A 16,455-nucleotide genomic window follows, 5' to 3' on the forward strand; every position below is an offset into this window, starting at 1 on the left:
CAGAACTCAGAAATGTATAGCTATAAATGGGAACGTTACAAAAGAAAAAGATCTCAAAATTTAACCTAATGTTTTACTTTATGAAACTAGCAAAAGAACAGCCAGCTAAACCCAAATCAAGAAAAAGGAAGGAAATAACAAATATTGAAGTGGAAATAAATGAAAGAGAAAATTGAAAAACAATGGAGAGAATAACAAAAAATTCGTTCCTTGAAAAGATCAACCGAATTGATACACCTTTTTCTAGACTGACCAAGAAAAAAAAGAGAGAGGAATAAAATTACTAAAATCAGGAATGAGAGGGGAGACATTACTACCAAGACTATAATCGTTGGAGAAATCAAAAGGATTATAAGTGAATACTTGAACATTTGTATGCCAACCAATTATATAACCTTACATAATGGACAAATTCCTAGAGAGACACAAACTATCTAAAATTGACTCAAGAAGAAAATCTGAATGGACCAATAGCAAGTAAGAGATTAAATTAATGGTTTTAAAACTTCCAACAAGGAAAAGTCTAAGCCCAGGTAATTTTACTGTTGAATTTTACATTTAAAGAAGAATTAATACCAATCCTTCACAGCTTCTTTGAAAAAATGGAAGAGGATGGAATACACCTCAACTCATTCTGTGAGGCCAATATTACCCTGAAACCAAAACTAGAAATAGGCATCACAAGAAAACTACAGACCAATATTCTTATGACTACAAACACAAAAATCCTCAAAAACATACAAATTGAATCCAGCAACATATATAAAGGATTATACCCCATGCCCAAGTGGGATATATCTCAGGAATACAAGATTGCTTTAGCATCTGAAAATCAATTAATGTAATATACCATGTCAATAGAATAAAGACAAGTCACATGACTAAATAGAAGCAGAAAAAGCATTTGACAAAATGCAACTCCCTTTTATGAGAAATGCATGCAACACACTGGAATAGAAGGGAACTTACTTAACTTGGTAAGTGGCATTTACAAAACCCCACAGATAGCATCGTACTTAAAATAGTGAAAGACTGAAAGCTTTCCCCCAAGATCAGAAACTAGACAAGATGTCTGCTCTTATTTTTTCTACTCAACATTTTACTGGAGGTTCCAGGTAGGACAGTTAGGCAACAAAAAAAAAAAAAAAAAAAAAAAAAAAAAAAAAAAAAATAGTATCCATACTGGAAAGGGATAAATAAAACTATTTCTATTTTAGATGACATGATCTTGCATATAGAAAATCCTAAGGACTCCACTAAACTATTAGAACTAAAATGAATTGAACAAAGTTACAGTATATGAGACCAACCTACAAAAATCAACTGTATTTTTATAGACTAGCAATGAACAATCCAAAAATGAAATTAAGAAAACAATTCTGTTTATAATAGCATCTAAAGGAATACAATTCTTGGAGATATATTTAACAAAAGAGGTATAATACTCTGAAAACTATAAACATTTTTGAAAGGAATTAAAGAACACCTAAATAAGTGCAGAGACATCCCATGTTCATGTATCAGGAAATTTAATATTGTTAAGATGGTAGTACTCTCCAAATGACCTGCAGATTCATTGCAGTCCTCATCAAAATTCCAGACAACTTCTTTGCAAAAATTGCCAATGTGACCCTCAAGTTTGCATGGATATTCAAGAAACTCAGAGTAGCCAAAACAATCTTGAAAAATAAGATCAAAGTGAGAGGAATCACATTTCCCAATCTTAAAACTTACTACAAAGCTACAGTAATCAAGAGAATGTGGTACAGGCATTAGAATAGACATATAGATCAATGGAGTAGAATCGAGAGTCCAGAAGTAAACCCTCACATTTATGGGCAATAGATTTATGACAAGGTTGCTAAGACAGTTAATGGAAACAGAATTGTATTTTCTACAAATGGTGTCAGATGACTGGATATCCACATGAAGAAGAATGGATTTAAACACCTCTGTCATAACGTATTCAAAACTTCACTCAAAATGGACCATAGATATAACTGCAAGAGTTAAAACTTAAAAAAAAAAAAAGCTAGCAGAAAAATAGGCATAAATCTTTGTAACCTTGAATTAGACAATAGTTTCTTAGATATGACACCAAGAACACAAGGTCAAAAAAAGAATTTTTTTCATTAAAATTTTAAAAATGTTGTGCTTTAAAGAACACTATCAAGAACATGAAAAGACAGTCCATATAATGGAAGAAAATTGTTGCAAGTCATATATACCTGTTAAGGGACTAGTGTCTAGAATATGTATAGAACTCCTACAATTCCATAATAGACAAAAAAAAAACTCAATAAAAATGCACAAAGGATCTGAATAGACATTTCTCCAAAGAAGATATGCAAATGACCAATAAGTGCATGAAAAGATGCTCAACATCACTAATCAGTAGGGAACTTAAGATCAAAATCACAAGAACATACCACTTAACACCAACTGGAATGGCTACAATCAGAAAAGACAATAACAAGTGCTGATGAGTTGTGGAGAAATGCAACACTCATACATTACTGGTAAGAATATAAAATGGTGCTGTTGCATCAGAAACTAGTTGGCGGTTCCTCAAATGTTAAACTTAGGGTTCCCATATAACCCAGCAATTTCACTCCTGAGTGTGTACCCAAGAGAAATGAAAACAAGCCTACAGAAAAACTTGTACATAAATGTTCACATCACTATTTATAATAGCCTAAGAGTAGAAACATCTCCATCAAATGGTGAATGAATTAACAAATTGTGGTATATCCATACAGTGGAATATGACTTGGGAAAAAAAAAAAGAAGAAGGAATGATATGGATGAACCTTGAAAACATGTTAAATTGAAAGAAGCCAGATACAAAGGACAACATGTTGTATGACTCCATTTAAATGAAATGTCCGAAATAGGCAAATCTGTAGTGACAGAAAGTGGAATAGTGGTTGCCTGGGGCTGGAGTGAAGGTCAGGAATTGGGAGTGAGTATTAGATACAGGGTTTCTTTTTGGGGGCAATGAAAATATTCTAGAATTAGATTGTGGTGATTGCTCTACAACTCTGTGAACATACTAAAAGCCATTGAACTTTAAGTGGATGAGTTTTAGGGTATGTGAATTATATCTCAATAAAAAGGTTAATTAAAAATGTGAATGTGTAGTGATTTAGAAAAATACCCTCACTTATATTGCAGTTCACCTCATTGTATGTATCTGTTGAACAGAATAGTAGATGGAAAAATGCTCAGCTAATAGGAGATGTGATTTCCAATCTGGCTTTCATGTAGAGTCTGGTAAATCAACTTCTGAGCCCCAGTTTTCTAATATGAAACCAATATGTTATTTTGAATAACTGCTGTGTTCCCTTCCAGCTTTAATAGCCAATTATTCTATGGAAGCTAGATCTGAATCTGTAAAGAGTTGTTGTGGGGGATGTACATTTATATCTGGGTTTAAGTCCTGTAATGAAAATAGCAAAGTATGGAAAGAAAAATGTCAGAAGCATTCATCTAAGAAGAAAATAATATGGAGACATAAGGAGAAAAAAAAAGACAAATTTTTTTGTCTATGTGACATACGGTTAGGTAATTACCCATCCAGTTGGTTGAAAACACAATTCTTATTTTCTTTCCAATCATGGCAAGATGGGACCTACTTTTACATCTCTTATGATAAGGAAACTGCCAATTAAAGTTACTATTATCTTTTTTCATACAATGCTACTCAGAATGCAACATAGTGCTAGAGTGGCACTTTGAAAAATTGGCCTGCACTTCTGGTATTGAGTTCATAAAGCATGGGAAAAATGTATCTTGGTCAGACAAGATGTGTTAATAAAAAACATGAATTGACTGTAAGTATCAAGAATGAACAAACTCCTGATGTCTTATACTAAAGATTGTTTTAGGATCGTTATCAGAAAAGCTCTTACATCAGGTGGAAGGTTGGAAATTCACCATGCATATGCTCTATTTTATTTACCATCCAAATCTTCCGCTAGTAATAAGTTAGGGAGGTGCATTGATTCTTCAAACCACGAGAGCACTATTTGGTTCCCAGCTACTGTTGACTCTCAAACCTGGCTGATCATCAGGGATCAGTGTAAAGATAATTCACATCAGTGGCTCTCTCCCCTAGAGATTCTCATTCACTAGGTAAAGCCCGGACCCTAATATTTAAAATCTCCTCAGATGATTCCAGTGAGCAGCCAAGTTTGGGAATACTTGTCTAATGAAGGCCCTGAATTACTGGATAGCCTTAGTGCTTAAGTGCCACTGACTGAAAAATGCTTTTGAGAGAGGACTTCAACCCCTTCCATTTTGACTTCAGTCTGTACCTTCTAATTGATTAAGTTCTTTCCAGCTTATCTCTTAACTCAGGCAAAAGACTGTGTGGGTACAGCATCCTGTGATGGGAACTGACACTATTCCCTCAAGCAATAGAGACCCCCCTGATGCCAGCAAGACCCCACATATTAGGCCTGACCTTTACTGCCAAGCTGCATGAACCTACCGACCTTTGTCCCACATTTCCCTTATGTAAACCTAGAAATATTTCCAGCACTTTGGAGATGGTCTTTGAGATGTTAGTCTGATGTCTTCCCAGTGTTGTTAGTGTTACTGAAATAAATTCCTTTCTTGTTTCACTGCCACTCATGTCTCTGGCTTTGGATTTTGTCAGCAGGAATGAGTGGACCGAACCTGGTCTGTTTGGGAGCCAGATGCTGTTGTATCCCTGTGCCCCAGTTACACTATGTTAATTTATATTTACTTTTGTGGACAGGACAGAGAAATGCTACATTAATTGTACTAAAACTCTTTTTACAAAGTGAAAATAGTAATCATGCATCCATATGATTGATTACATACGCTTTCTTTTTCAGCACCACATTCAAAGTTTTGGCCTAACCCCCCTTTTGTTTCCAGAGTCTCAAGAGTCTCTGGCAAATAGGCTGCCATTATTAACCTATGCTCTTGATCTTGATTACTTGAAAAGTCTTAGGATTTAGTGATTTGAAACACACCAAAGAATACTAGTGTTTATTTGTATTTTCCATTTGGTCAAAATCTGTTTTGTTTTCCCTTGCCTTAATTGAATCACTTGTGACTGGTTGTTCAAAAGCTCTTCTTCAATGTTGGCCAGAGGTTTTTGACAGACAGTAGTTCAATGGACTGGAATAGACTATTGCAATGTATGCACTGGTTGCAAAAACCTTACCTACCTTTGGAAATTCTGTGATTTGAGAGGTTTGATAACTTCCTCTGCCTTGAATTGACTTGCTTTGTATACCAAAGACTCAGTTTCAATACTGCATCATGGTGGTATGCCTTTTCTTTGTTTATGAAAGTTGGTAATCCAAATTCAAGTTAAAATTCAGCCACATTTGGGGCCACCAAAGTAATTTGCTTAACTGAGATGACAGTGGAATGAACAGATGCCTTGCCTGAATGAGTGAGTTTATACATGTGTAGCCAATGACAACTACGTGACAGCCTTCTCTTCATTCTGGTGGCTGGCAAATTTCTTTTGCTATTGATTATAAGAGACAGACATGGATGTAGGTGATACCCTAGTTCCTAGTAGAAGTTAAAGAAAAGAATGTTTTAAGAGGGGATACTACTTACAACTTTCTGTTGAGACCACTCTCTTAAAGCCCATTGATAACGAGATTAGTTCTACAGACATTTATCAAATGCTTACTATGTGCCAAGTATTATGCAAGTGCTGGAGATCCATAGATGAATAATAATAGTAATATATATAGCAAACGTTTATATAATGAATGCTATATGTAAGCAACGTTCTTCATACTGCACACAGCAACCTTTTAGTGGGTCACAAGAATCAATTTAGTGCTTCACAACCATCATTTGAAAAATGAAGAGAAATAAAGTAACAGAGTGGTTCCCTCGTATTAAGATTAGGCCATTTTGGCATGGACATTATTTTGAGTTAAAACAATCAAACCCAGCAGATTCAGGAAAAGGCTCTTTATCTCTCCATTAACTGTCTGCTAGTACAAGGAAGAGAGCTATTAATAGAGATTCTTCTTTACCCAAGAAATTTGTCTGCATAATAGGGTACCTATGTTTTCCAAACATCTCCTTATACCTTCCTGCTAATGTTCTTTCTCCCTTTTGTATCCTCAGAGTCCTACCCGTCTCCTTAGCTCATGTAAGTGTCATGTTGCCTCATTGTCTTTGGAATTTCCATGTCTGTGTGGATTCCCTGTGTGTGTGCTATTAAATTTGACTTTTTCCTATTAATCTGTGTCTAGTCAACTTGATCTTAGACCAGGTAGAAGGGCCTTGAAGGGCATAGGAAATTTTCAACAACAGTAAGGATTGTTCCATAAAACTTTTATTTCATACACACCTGTACTCATACATCTATGTCCAGTGGGTCACAATATAAAATTTATTTCCTATTGTTTTGGTCAAAATGGTTTAAAAAAATGTTTACTTTATTTTTGAGAGAGAGAGAAAGAGTGCAAGCAGGGGAGGGACAGAGAGAGAGGGAGACACAGAATCTGAAGCAGGCTCCAGGCTCTGAGCAGCCAGCACAGAGCCTAATACGGGGCTCAAACTCACAAACTGGAGATCGTGACCTGAGCTGAAGTTGGACACTTAACTGACTGAGCCATTTAGGCATCCCTGGTCAAAACAGTTTTAAAGTCACTGATCTGGAACACTATTACTAGAAGCATTAAAATGGGTTAATTACAGATTCAATTTTTTAACAGATATAAGGCTATTTAGAATTTTAATTTTTTTTATATAAGTTGGTTAGTTATCTTTTGGTTAGTTGTGTTTTGGGGGAAATTTTCCATTTCATCTGACTTTTCAAATTTATTTGCATAAAGTTATGCATAGTATCTTATCTTTTTTTAATATTTGTGGAATCTACATTAACATCTCCCTTTTCATTTCATACTGGTCATTTGTGTTTTCTTTCTTTTTTTTCCTGCCCAATCTTGCTAATATTTATACCTTATTGTTATTATTTTTAAAAATTTTGATTTGTCGATCTTATTGATTTCTTCTGTTGCATGTCTGCTTTCTATTTTATTGATTTCTGCCTTTATCTTTTTTCTTCCTTTTTATTATTTTCTGTTCTTTTTTTTTTAAGTTTATTTTTATTTATTTTGAGAGAGAGATAGAGAGCAAGCAGGGGAGGGGCAGAGAGAGAGAGAGAGGGAGAGAGAGAATCCGAAGCAGGCTCCATGCCATCAGCACAGAGCCTGATTCAGGGCTTGAACTCATGAACTGTGAGATCATGACCTGAGCCAAAATCATGAGTCAGATGCTTAACCAACTAAGCCACCCAGGCACCCGAGGTGCTGTTCTTTTTAAGATAGAAGCTTAAATCATTTATTTTCAGCTTTTCTAATATTTACATTTAAAGCTGTAAATATCCCTTTAAGTACAACTTTGGCTACTTTCTATAAGTTTTGACAGAATACTTACCTGTCAAGTCATTCCAAGTCATATGGTTTTAAGACTCCATAAAAACCTACATTTTGCTCCTTTTCCTGCTTCTATTCCTTACTAGGACCTGCACCCCCACTTTACACATGCCTTGTAATGCAAATAGCATATGTCCTCCTTGTAAGGGACAGGAGTTAATGATTTCTCTGGAATAGATAACATCTAAGGAAGGACCAGGTGAGAATGATCAGAGGAAGCTGTCATATGCATATTCCAGACCACAGATACTAGAGGGCTCAGCACCATGGCCCTCTGCCTCCAAGGAATAACACTTGGGCCCTCGACTATGTTCTAACTTGTTCTTGGATGCCTGAAAGGACAAATTCACTGGATCACAATCCTCAATAAAAACCCCCAGACTCTGAACAAAGATCAGACACATGCTCCTTTCCATGTCTCCCAGATGCTTCATCTTTATCTGTTCTCTCTGTATGTTCAATAAACTCTGCTCTCACTTCCTGCTGGTTTGCATTTGATTTCCATCCTTCACAAAGTCAAGGACCCTCTTCCTGCAGGACCCCATCTGTGTCTGGCCTGCTGGTGTCAATAATTCAATGGTTCTGTTTGATTTGTTCTATTTAATTTCTTTCAGCTTGAGGAGTATGGCAGCATAATTTTGTGACTATCAGAACAATAGTCACAATTTCCCAAATCATTTCTTATTTAAAATATATCTAACAAAACATCTTTTGGCATTATCTTATGAAATAGCTTTTACCAGGAGACTGTGGTGTGACCCCAACAGGTGGAGGCGGCCATGCAGGCAGTGAAATAATTTGCCCAAGGCAGAACAAAGGAGATAGCAATGTATTGAATACATTGTAAGGGAGTAGTGGGCAGGACAGCAAAGGAAAGTCTGCCAGGAGGCAGTGTTGGGGGGGGGGGGGGTTCTTTAGTTATGGGAGGGAGTGAGGAAGTATGGGAACAAATGGAATTTTCCTTTTTTGGTAACTATGCCCTGTTGTAAGTAGCCCATTTGTCAACTGGGGCCTATGGCTATACTGAAGTCAATCACTTAATAAGCCTATTTGCATTCAGCCTGGTGGTCGCTTGTGGGTCCTTTTACCTTCCTCGGTTTTCCATTGCTCAAGCCTATTGCCTAAAAGCAGCCTTGTGGAAGCACATTTTGATTCTTCCCTGCTTCTATAAGAACTATGAAATGGCATCTCGAATTCTTCTTGTAAGATATGAGCTATTAAGTGTTGCTTATTCATAATGTCTGTGGGCAAATAAGGACATGACAATGATCCTCTTTTGTCTTAATAAAACCCAATATATTAAAACTTTCCAGAAAATTGAAATGCTATTATAATCATGGCAAAACATTAAGACAACCAATTAGAATTATGTACTTTTGATATAAAAGTTTACTTTCAGGGCACCTGGGTGGCTCAGTTGGTTAAGCTTCTGACTCTTGGTTTCAGCTCAGGTCATCATCTCACAGTTCATGGGTTTGAGCCCCACATAGGACTCCGCAGCTGGCAGCAAAGAGCCTGCTTGGGATTCCCCCCCCCCCCCCGCCCCTCCCCCGCTCACACTGACTCTGTCTCTCTCAAAATAAATAAATAAACTTAAAAAAAAAGTAAAAGTTTCTGCAGTCCAGTTACATCTGTAAGAATAGCTTTATTATGCCAAATAATCTGTTTTTCCAGAGGCATGGAGATAACAAAGATGCTTTCCTCTTTTCTTTTTGGGATGGGATGTCTCTCACCCACTGCTAGAAGGGCCTACATTCTCAAGGCTCAGCACTAGAATTGCATTAGCACTAAGAAAAAAGCCAAGCCCTGGAGACTTAAAATGTATAATATGAAAAGAGGGCAGAATAGAATTATTGACAAATGGAATGTGGAGCTGGGTTGTTTTGCCTCTCTAATTCTGAGTCATTTTATCACATATGAAATGTCCTATAAAGAGTAATTTAACCTCCTGATGTAGATATTGCTTGACTCATGGCACACAGTGGGATAAAAACTGGCCTAGTTAATTGCAGTACCAAATTTTTAGGAAGGAGCAGGACATGGTCTTGGTTGTTGGAAGTCAGAAAATTTGCTTCAGAAGACATCATTTTGCAGTCCTTTGATTCAGCATTTCCATATCTAGGGATTTGCTCTAAGGAAATAACTATTTACATTCGTGAAGCTTTAATTATAAGGATGTCTATCATAATATTGCTTAGAGTTCTATAAAAACTACAAAAAGCCTAAATATTCTCAATTAGGTAATGTAAGTTTGTTATATTGGAATATGATAAGGCCAAAAATGATGCTTCTGATGAATATTTCATTCTATAGAAAACATTCCTACTATATTTTAATTTGATTTTTTAATGTTTATTTATTTTTGAGAGAGGGAGAGACAGAGCATGGGCAGGGAAGGGGGAGAGAGAGGAAGACACAGAATCCAAAGCAGGCTCCAGGCTCTGAGCTGTCAGCACAGAGCCCAACATGAGGTTCGAACTCACAAAGATTTCATGCAAGATCATGACGTGAGCTGAAGTTGGACACTTAATCAACTGAGCCACCCAGGCACCCCCTACTATATTTTAAAGATACAAATATTATATGTGATGTAATTCAATTTTTTTAAAGGGCACATTGTATATTATATACTGTATGCTTTGGTAAAATACCAGAAGGGATAAATACCAGATGTTGACGGTTGTTATCTCTTGGAGTGGGGATTATAGGTGATTATATTTTTTGGCTTATCTGCAGTTTAAAACAACTTCTTAAAAAAAAGTCTATGCTTTTTGTTTGTAATACTGAAAAATAGAAGCTATTGGTTTATAAATTGCATTAGAGCAATTGAAAGATGAGTGACTATGGACCCTTGCTGTGAGAATTTCCAGCTATCTGACTTGGATGACATTTAAAAAACTGTTTAATTGTTTTTGAATCACCTCATCTGCAGCATAGATAGGAAGGTATTCAACAGAATATTAACCATGATTATGGTTATTGAATATGGAAGAATCTCAGTATTTCCTTCTTGAGTTCAATCAGAGAAGCATACCAGTAGGAATGGGATGTATTACAGGGATTTGGCCTTACAAAATTGTGGGAGCTAGTTAAATAGCTTATACACAGAGGTTATCTCCGCATCCGGAGCTGGGCCTGATGTCAGTAGGGAAGACAGGAAAGAAAGGGCTTGAAATGAGAGAGAGCAGAGACAAGCTGGAATCTGCAAGGATGAACTAAAAGCCACATCAGTTTCTCACCGACTTCACTGCTCTGACTTCAATGATAACTTGAAGAAGATACTTGTGCCTGTTGTCACAAAGCTAATGTGTACCTGGTAGGAGGTAGAAAGCCCAGATGCCCAAGGAGGAATCCAGCAGGAACTAGAAGAGCTGTGGGTCTGGCTGCTGTCTCACACCAAGGTGGGAGGCAGATCTGTGGTATCAGTCATGGTCTGCAACCACACCTGACTCTCTACAAACCAGGTAGAAATACACAGTGGACCCTTGAACAGAGCGGCCACTTATACCTGGGTATTTTACAGTAAAGTACTGTAAATGTATTCTCTCTCCCTTATGATTTTCTTAATAACATTTTCTTTTCTCTAGCTTACTTTAATTGTAAGAATACAGTATATATAATAACACATAACATGCAAAATGCATGTTAATCGACGGTTTATATTATCTGTAATGCTTCTGGTCAATAGTAAGCTGTTAGTAGTTAAGTTTGGGGGGAGTCAAAAATTATAGGAGTGCTGGATGGCTCAGTCGGTTAAGTGTCTGGCTCTTGATTTTGGCTCAGGTCGTGATCTCATAATTTGTGAGTTCAAGCCCCAGATCAGGCTCTGTGCTGACAGCACGGAGCCTGGTTGGGATTCTCTCTCTCCCTCTTTCTCTGCCCCTCCCCCACTTGCTCTCTCTCTCTCTCTCTTTCTCTCTCAATAAATAAACTTTAAAAAATTATATGTGGATTTTTGACTGTGTGGGGAGTGGGGGTGTTGGTGTCCCTAACCCGTGTTGTTCAAGGGTCAACTGGTACAACCAAATGGAGTAGAAATATATTTCTGACTATAGATAAACATGGCTTCTGTTTCCTTTCAAGCCCCACATAGGAGGACTGTCTTGTGGCCACACAGGAGAAGGAATTCTAGCCATACAGCTTGACTAAGTTGATACAGTACAAGCTACCATGGCCTTTATTTGCTACTAACCCATGGGAGGACCACGGACAAGTTGCCTATCCTCTATGGCTCCCCAAACCTCTCCAAGATAATTAAAAACACAGCACTAGCCACTTTTTGTTTTGTATGTATGGGGTAAAGATGAGAAAGACTAGATTTGTAAAATTATTGGGTGAATGTTAGGATTAGTTCCGTATCATCATTTTAAGTTGTTTTATGTTTATTGTTCTGTGACATAGGCCTTCCTCTGGAAATGCTGCTTTCTGTCAAGCCGACTATCAAAACACATTAAATATGAAGATTTGATAGAAAAACGTATATATAAGCCAACAGTAACCCGTAAGGTATGTCAGTCTTCCTAACAAGCAAATGAATACTTTGAGGTTTTCTCCCCAATGGGAAACAATGATAGTATGTCTCTTAATTATGTACTAAAACAATAACTCACGATTCTCTCTTCCATCAAGCTGCAAATATATAGCAAGAAGACTGTCTTTTATAATAATACTGCCCACTGAGCCTAAATACTACCCATTGTCATGTGTTGAGTTGCTGCTATGTATCATGTCCTGGCCAAATGGCTTTTAATACATAATATCTAATTTTCTCACTAACTGTGCAAGGTAAGCATTTGTGCCAATCCAATGTGTGTGAAATAGTATTTAATTGTTTTAACTTATATTTCTCTAATACTAGTCTACTGATCGTTAGGTTACTTCTTCTCTGAATGGCTTATTTATATCCTTTGCTGAGTCCTGGCCCAGGCCATTACCAGCTGTATAAAATTGAACAAGTTATTTAAATCCTTTGCATCTAAGTTTCCTTATCTGTAGAAAGAAATACATATAAAGGATTACTGTATAAATGTAGAGTAATTTTTAGGATACAGTGTATTCATGTATATTAACTATTATTAATTCATAGCACATATGTTAATTGGTATTTGGATATAAATTCCCATTTGCTCTGTTATAAATATGTTCTCCCTGACAGTGGCTTGTCTTTAAACTTAATTTATAACATATTTTATCATATAGGAGTTTAACATTTTTATAATAATATATATCAGTACTTTAATGATTTCTATCTTTATAAAGAAATCATCTTTCCCTCAAACAATAAAACATTATGACATACCTTCTTCCAGTTGTTTTAAATTCTTTTTAACATTTATTTTTGAGAGAGAGAGACAGAGCGTGAGTGGTAGAGGAGCAGAGAGAGAGAGAGACAATCTGAAGCAGGCTGTATACTCTGAGCTGTCAGCACAGAGCCAGATGCAAGGCTCGAACTCACAGACCGTGAGGTCATGACCTGAGCCAAAGTCGGATGTTTAACTGACTGAGCTACCCAGGTGCCTCTCTTCCAGTTTTAAAATTTTGAATTTCACATTTAGATATTTAATCTACCTGGAGTTCATCTTTATATGCTATGAGGAAGTACATATCTATTTTTTTTTTTTTTTCATATAGAAAGCTGAGCTAGGTCAGACCACAAGTGCTAGTATAGGTAAGAAGTCTGTTGAGAATGGTGACCTCACTTAGCTTGGGTTACTTTCTTGGTGGTTTAATAGTGACCCAGTCAACAACCAGGGCAAAGGATCATAGGAGGGTAAAAGCATGCTTTCGAGGAAACAGCTCTCCCAAATTTCTTTGTCACTGTGGAAATGCCCCTAAATACTTGGGGGTCTCAGCAGCCTGGGAGAGAAAAGTGCCAGAGGCTACAGAATCAAGACAACCCGCCTTTTATATCATCTTGGAGTTTAAGAGGGTTTTGGTGTGAAGTGTTACATCAACACTTAAGGATGACCCTGTGATCTCTTAAAGGTGTTGGTACAATGCATACTTTCTATTCCATTTCTAATTGGGCCTCCTTGATTTTTTCGTGCTGTGAGATGTGAGGTGACACAGTTGTCCCAACTCCATTTATTGACCAGTTCTCCCCATGATTGGTAACATGTCCCACACCAGAGACCTGCAAAAACCAATGTCTGTCTATGAATACAACAGCTAATATAATCATTTATGTAAAACAGACAATTTCAGGGGCACCTGCATGGCGCAGTTGGTTAAGCGTATGACTTTGCCTTAGGTCATGATTTCAAGGTCTGTGGGTTCAAGTCCTACATTAGGCTCTGTGCTAATAGCTTGGAGCCTGGAGGCTGCTTCGGATTCTGTGTCTCCCTTTCTCTCTGCCCCTTCCTCTCTCATGCTCTGTCTCTGTCTCTCTCTCAAAAATAAATAAACATTAAAAAAAGTTTTAAAAAAAACAGACAACTTCAAATGTTGGCCATCTTGATTTTGGTTTGTGGATTCTAAATGTCCAAAGTTCAAATGCTTCAGAGTTGAAGTGAAAGAGAACTAAATCCTTATTTTCCTTTTGATGACACATTCTAGTTTTTAAAGATTCATAACACAATCCAGAGCCTTTTTATACTGATGCCTAATTGTATGACATGGGCTCAGGACTTGGATTTGTGCCTTCTGATAAATTTGGTGGTGTCAGATATCATAGCAGGTGATTATAATTGCAATAATTCCGTAGCCTTCTCACAGTAGGAAACTAAGTCAGTCTGTGAATTGGTCAGCAAACTCTCCAAAGGAAACTACTAATGTGAGAAGTGGAGGAATAAATATGTGGTTACAGTCCAGTTTAATTTCCTGTGAACTGATTGCTTCCTTGGTAGTGGTCAATATGTGTGTCTCTGTGCCTTTGGGGAAGCATGCTCCTATGGTATTATGATGGATAATAAAAACACAGAATCCTTCTGTGTCTCCCTCTCTCTCTGCCCCTCCCCCACTCATGTTCTGTCCCTCTCTGTCTCAGAAATAAATAAACATAAAAAAAATTTAAAAAAAAAAACAACAGCACAGAATCCTGAAGAAGAACATTGCTACCTGGTATTAAAATATGGCTCTGGTATGAAAAAATGAGCTTGTGACATCTGACTAATAGGGAGATGGAGCATAGTGAGAATTATTCATAGTGGTCAATGAAAAGGCCAGGATGCACATTGAGCAGAGCAGCCAGCAATACTCGGGTGTTGTTTGCACACTGCTTCTCTAAGTGACAAACTGTAATCATCAAAGCCTTCTCAAAACTTTCCATTCACCAGGGCTGCTTAGGCTAGTATACAAGTGATATTTTTACAGATGGCTGTGCGCGGATCATATAGACGCCAGCAGCTGTGATGGGTCCCCACTGTGGCACAGATCACCCAAGACATTCCATGTGGCTTCTTGGGAGTCCTCTATTATTTATTTATTTGGGGCATAAGATTTATCTTTGTGAGTGTTTTTCCAGAATTAATATACACCAATAACCTTTGCATGTCCTGAGTATCTCTAAGGTGATGTAGAGAGGAGAATCCAGGATCATGCTGGCTAGAGACAGAAGGCAGAAAGAACCCAAAAGGGCTGAGAGTAAGCTGTTGAGCAAATAAGAGAAAATGCTTAATTCTGCTGAACTGAGATTCTCAACCTAGGATCTGAACTTAGGGTTCTCAAACTTAGATTTCTGCAGAATCCCCTGGGAAGTTTGTTTACAATGCAGATTCACCCCCAATTCAGATTCACAGAGTCTGGAATGGACCCACAAATGTGCACATCCGAGGTGTTTCTGAAGTATGTGCTCTAGGAATTATATTCAGAGGAAATCCTCTACTGCTGGTGAGTAGTTGTATGTGTTGGGGGTTCATGAACAAGGACTATGGAAAGGAACCATGCACCTGAACCCCCAGCATAGTATGACAAATTGCACATCCAGACATGCCTGTGCATTTGATGAGGGAGCATAAGGCAAGCTGACAGGCCACAAACACCCTCCATACCCCCCACACCCAGATGGGATATGTGTGATACTCCTCAGGCACTCCTGGCTGCCCAATAACAAAGGAAAGTGGAAAACAAATGGTTAACTGATAGAGATCACAGTTCTATAGGACCCAAGTCTCCATCACCCCTCCATAGTGTTGTGGGAAACAAAGGCAGAAGGAAATGACAGATAGAATTAAATTTCTTTATCACCTGCATCCCATTGACAAATACTTGAGACTGACAGAGTGAAACCTTTCTCCCTGAACTCCCTACTGTCTTAATGCTAATGCTTTGCTAGAGGGAAAAACAAACTTAGCTTGACAATAGCTAGACCTCCGGTATCCTGTGAGTCTTTAGTTTATGAAAATCTTGCTAAAGATTTCCCCTGGACTTTACCTCCCCACAACTCCATAGTATAAAACCAGTCTCTCCTCATGGTTCCAGGGCAGCTCTTCCTGCCCATGGGTCTTGTCCCCGTGCTTCAGTAGAATCTACCTTTTTACACCAAAGACGTCTTCAACAATTCTTTCTTGGCCATTGGCTCTGGGCCCCACAAACCCCACTATCACCCCAAAAACCTCATCACATTTTTCAGAGATAAAAATCTAGGGGCACCGGGGTAGCTCAGTCAGTTAAGCAGCCAACTCTTGATTTAGGCTCAGGTTATGATTTCAGGGTCATGAGATTGATCCACATGTCCAGCTCTGTATTGATAGCGTGGAGCCTGCTTGGGGATTCTCTCTGTCCTCTCTCTGCCCCTCCTCATGTGTGTGTGCGCGCTCGCGCGTTCTCTCTCTATCAAAATAAATAAACAAACTTTATTAACAAAAAAGAAGGAAAGAAAGAAAGTCCATACGTTTCCTCACATACTTGGAAGGATCCGTGTCCCTCAGAAGTTACAAACCATGATAGCATGTAATCTCCACAAAGCGAATGATCGGATCTCTATTGCCACAGGTGTTTAACTTCTCTTCCAGATTACTGCCCCATATCCATCCAGCATCTCACACAAATATGAACATTCTTGGCCCTAGGA

At 37.8% G+C, this 16,455-nt stretch overlaps 1 protein-coding gene across 8 annotated transcripts in view; it reads left to right on the forward strand.

Annotated features, from left to right (window-relative positions):
- NMS (neuromedin S) overlaps positions 1-16,455 on the forward strand; it is a 46,003-nt gene that overhangs the window by 6,264 nt on the left and 23,284 nt on the right. For 5 of the 8 annotated variants that reach the window (XM_060608626.3, XM_060608670.3, XM_060608697.3 and 2 more), the window contains exon 2: positions 11,847-11,951. The exons of 1 other annotated variant lie outside the window; for it this stretch is intronic. The gene's annotated coding sequence lies outside the window, so the exon portion shown is untranslated. Of the gene's footprint in view, positions 1-6,133; positions 6,155-11,846; positions 11,952-15,180; positions 15,273-16,455 lie in introns of those variants that run through there. 2 more of the 8 variants (XM_078444380.2, XM_078444381.1) reach the window with 2 other exon arrangements.

The sequence above is a fragment of the Panthera onca genome, chromosome A3, assembly GCF_046562875.1.
Source record: "Panthera onca isolate mPanOnc1 chromosome A3, mPanOnc1 haplotype 2, whole genome shotgun sequence".
NCBI lineage: Eukaryota > Metazoa > Chordata > Mammalia > Carnivora > Felidae > Panthera > Panthera onca.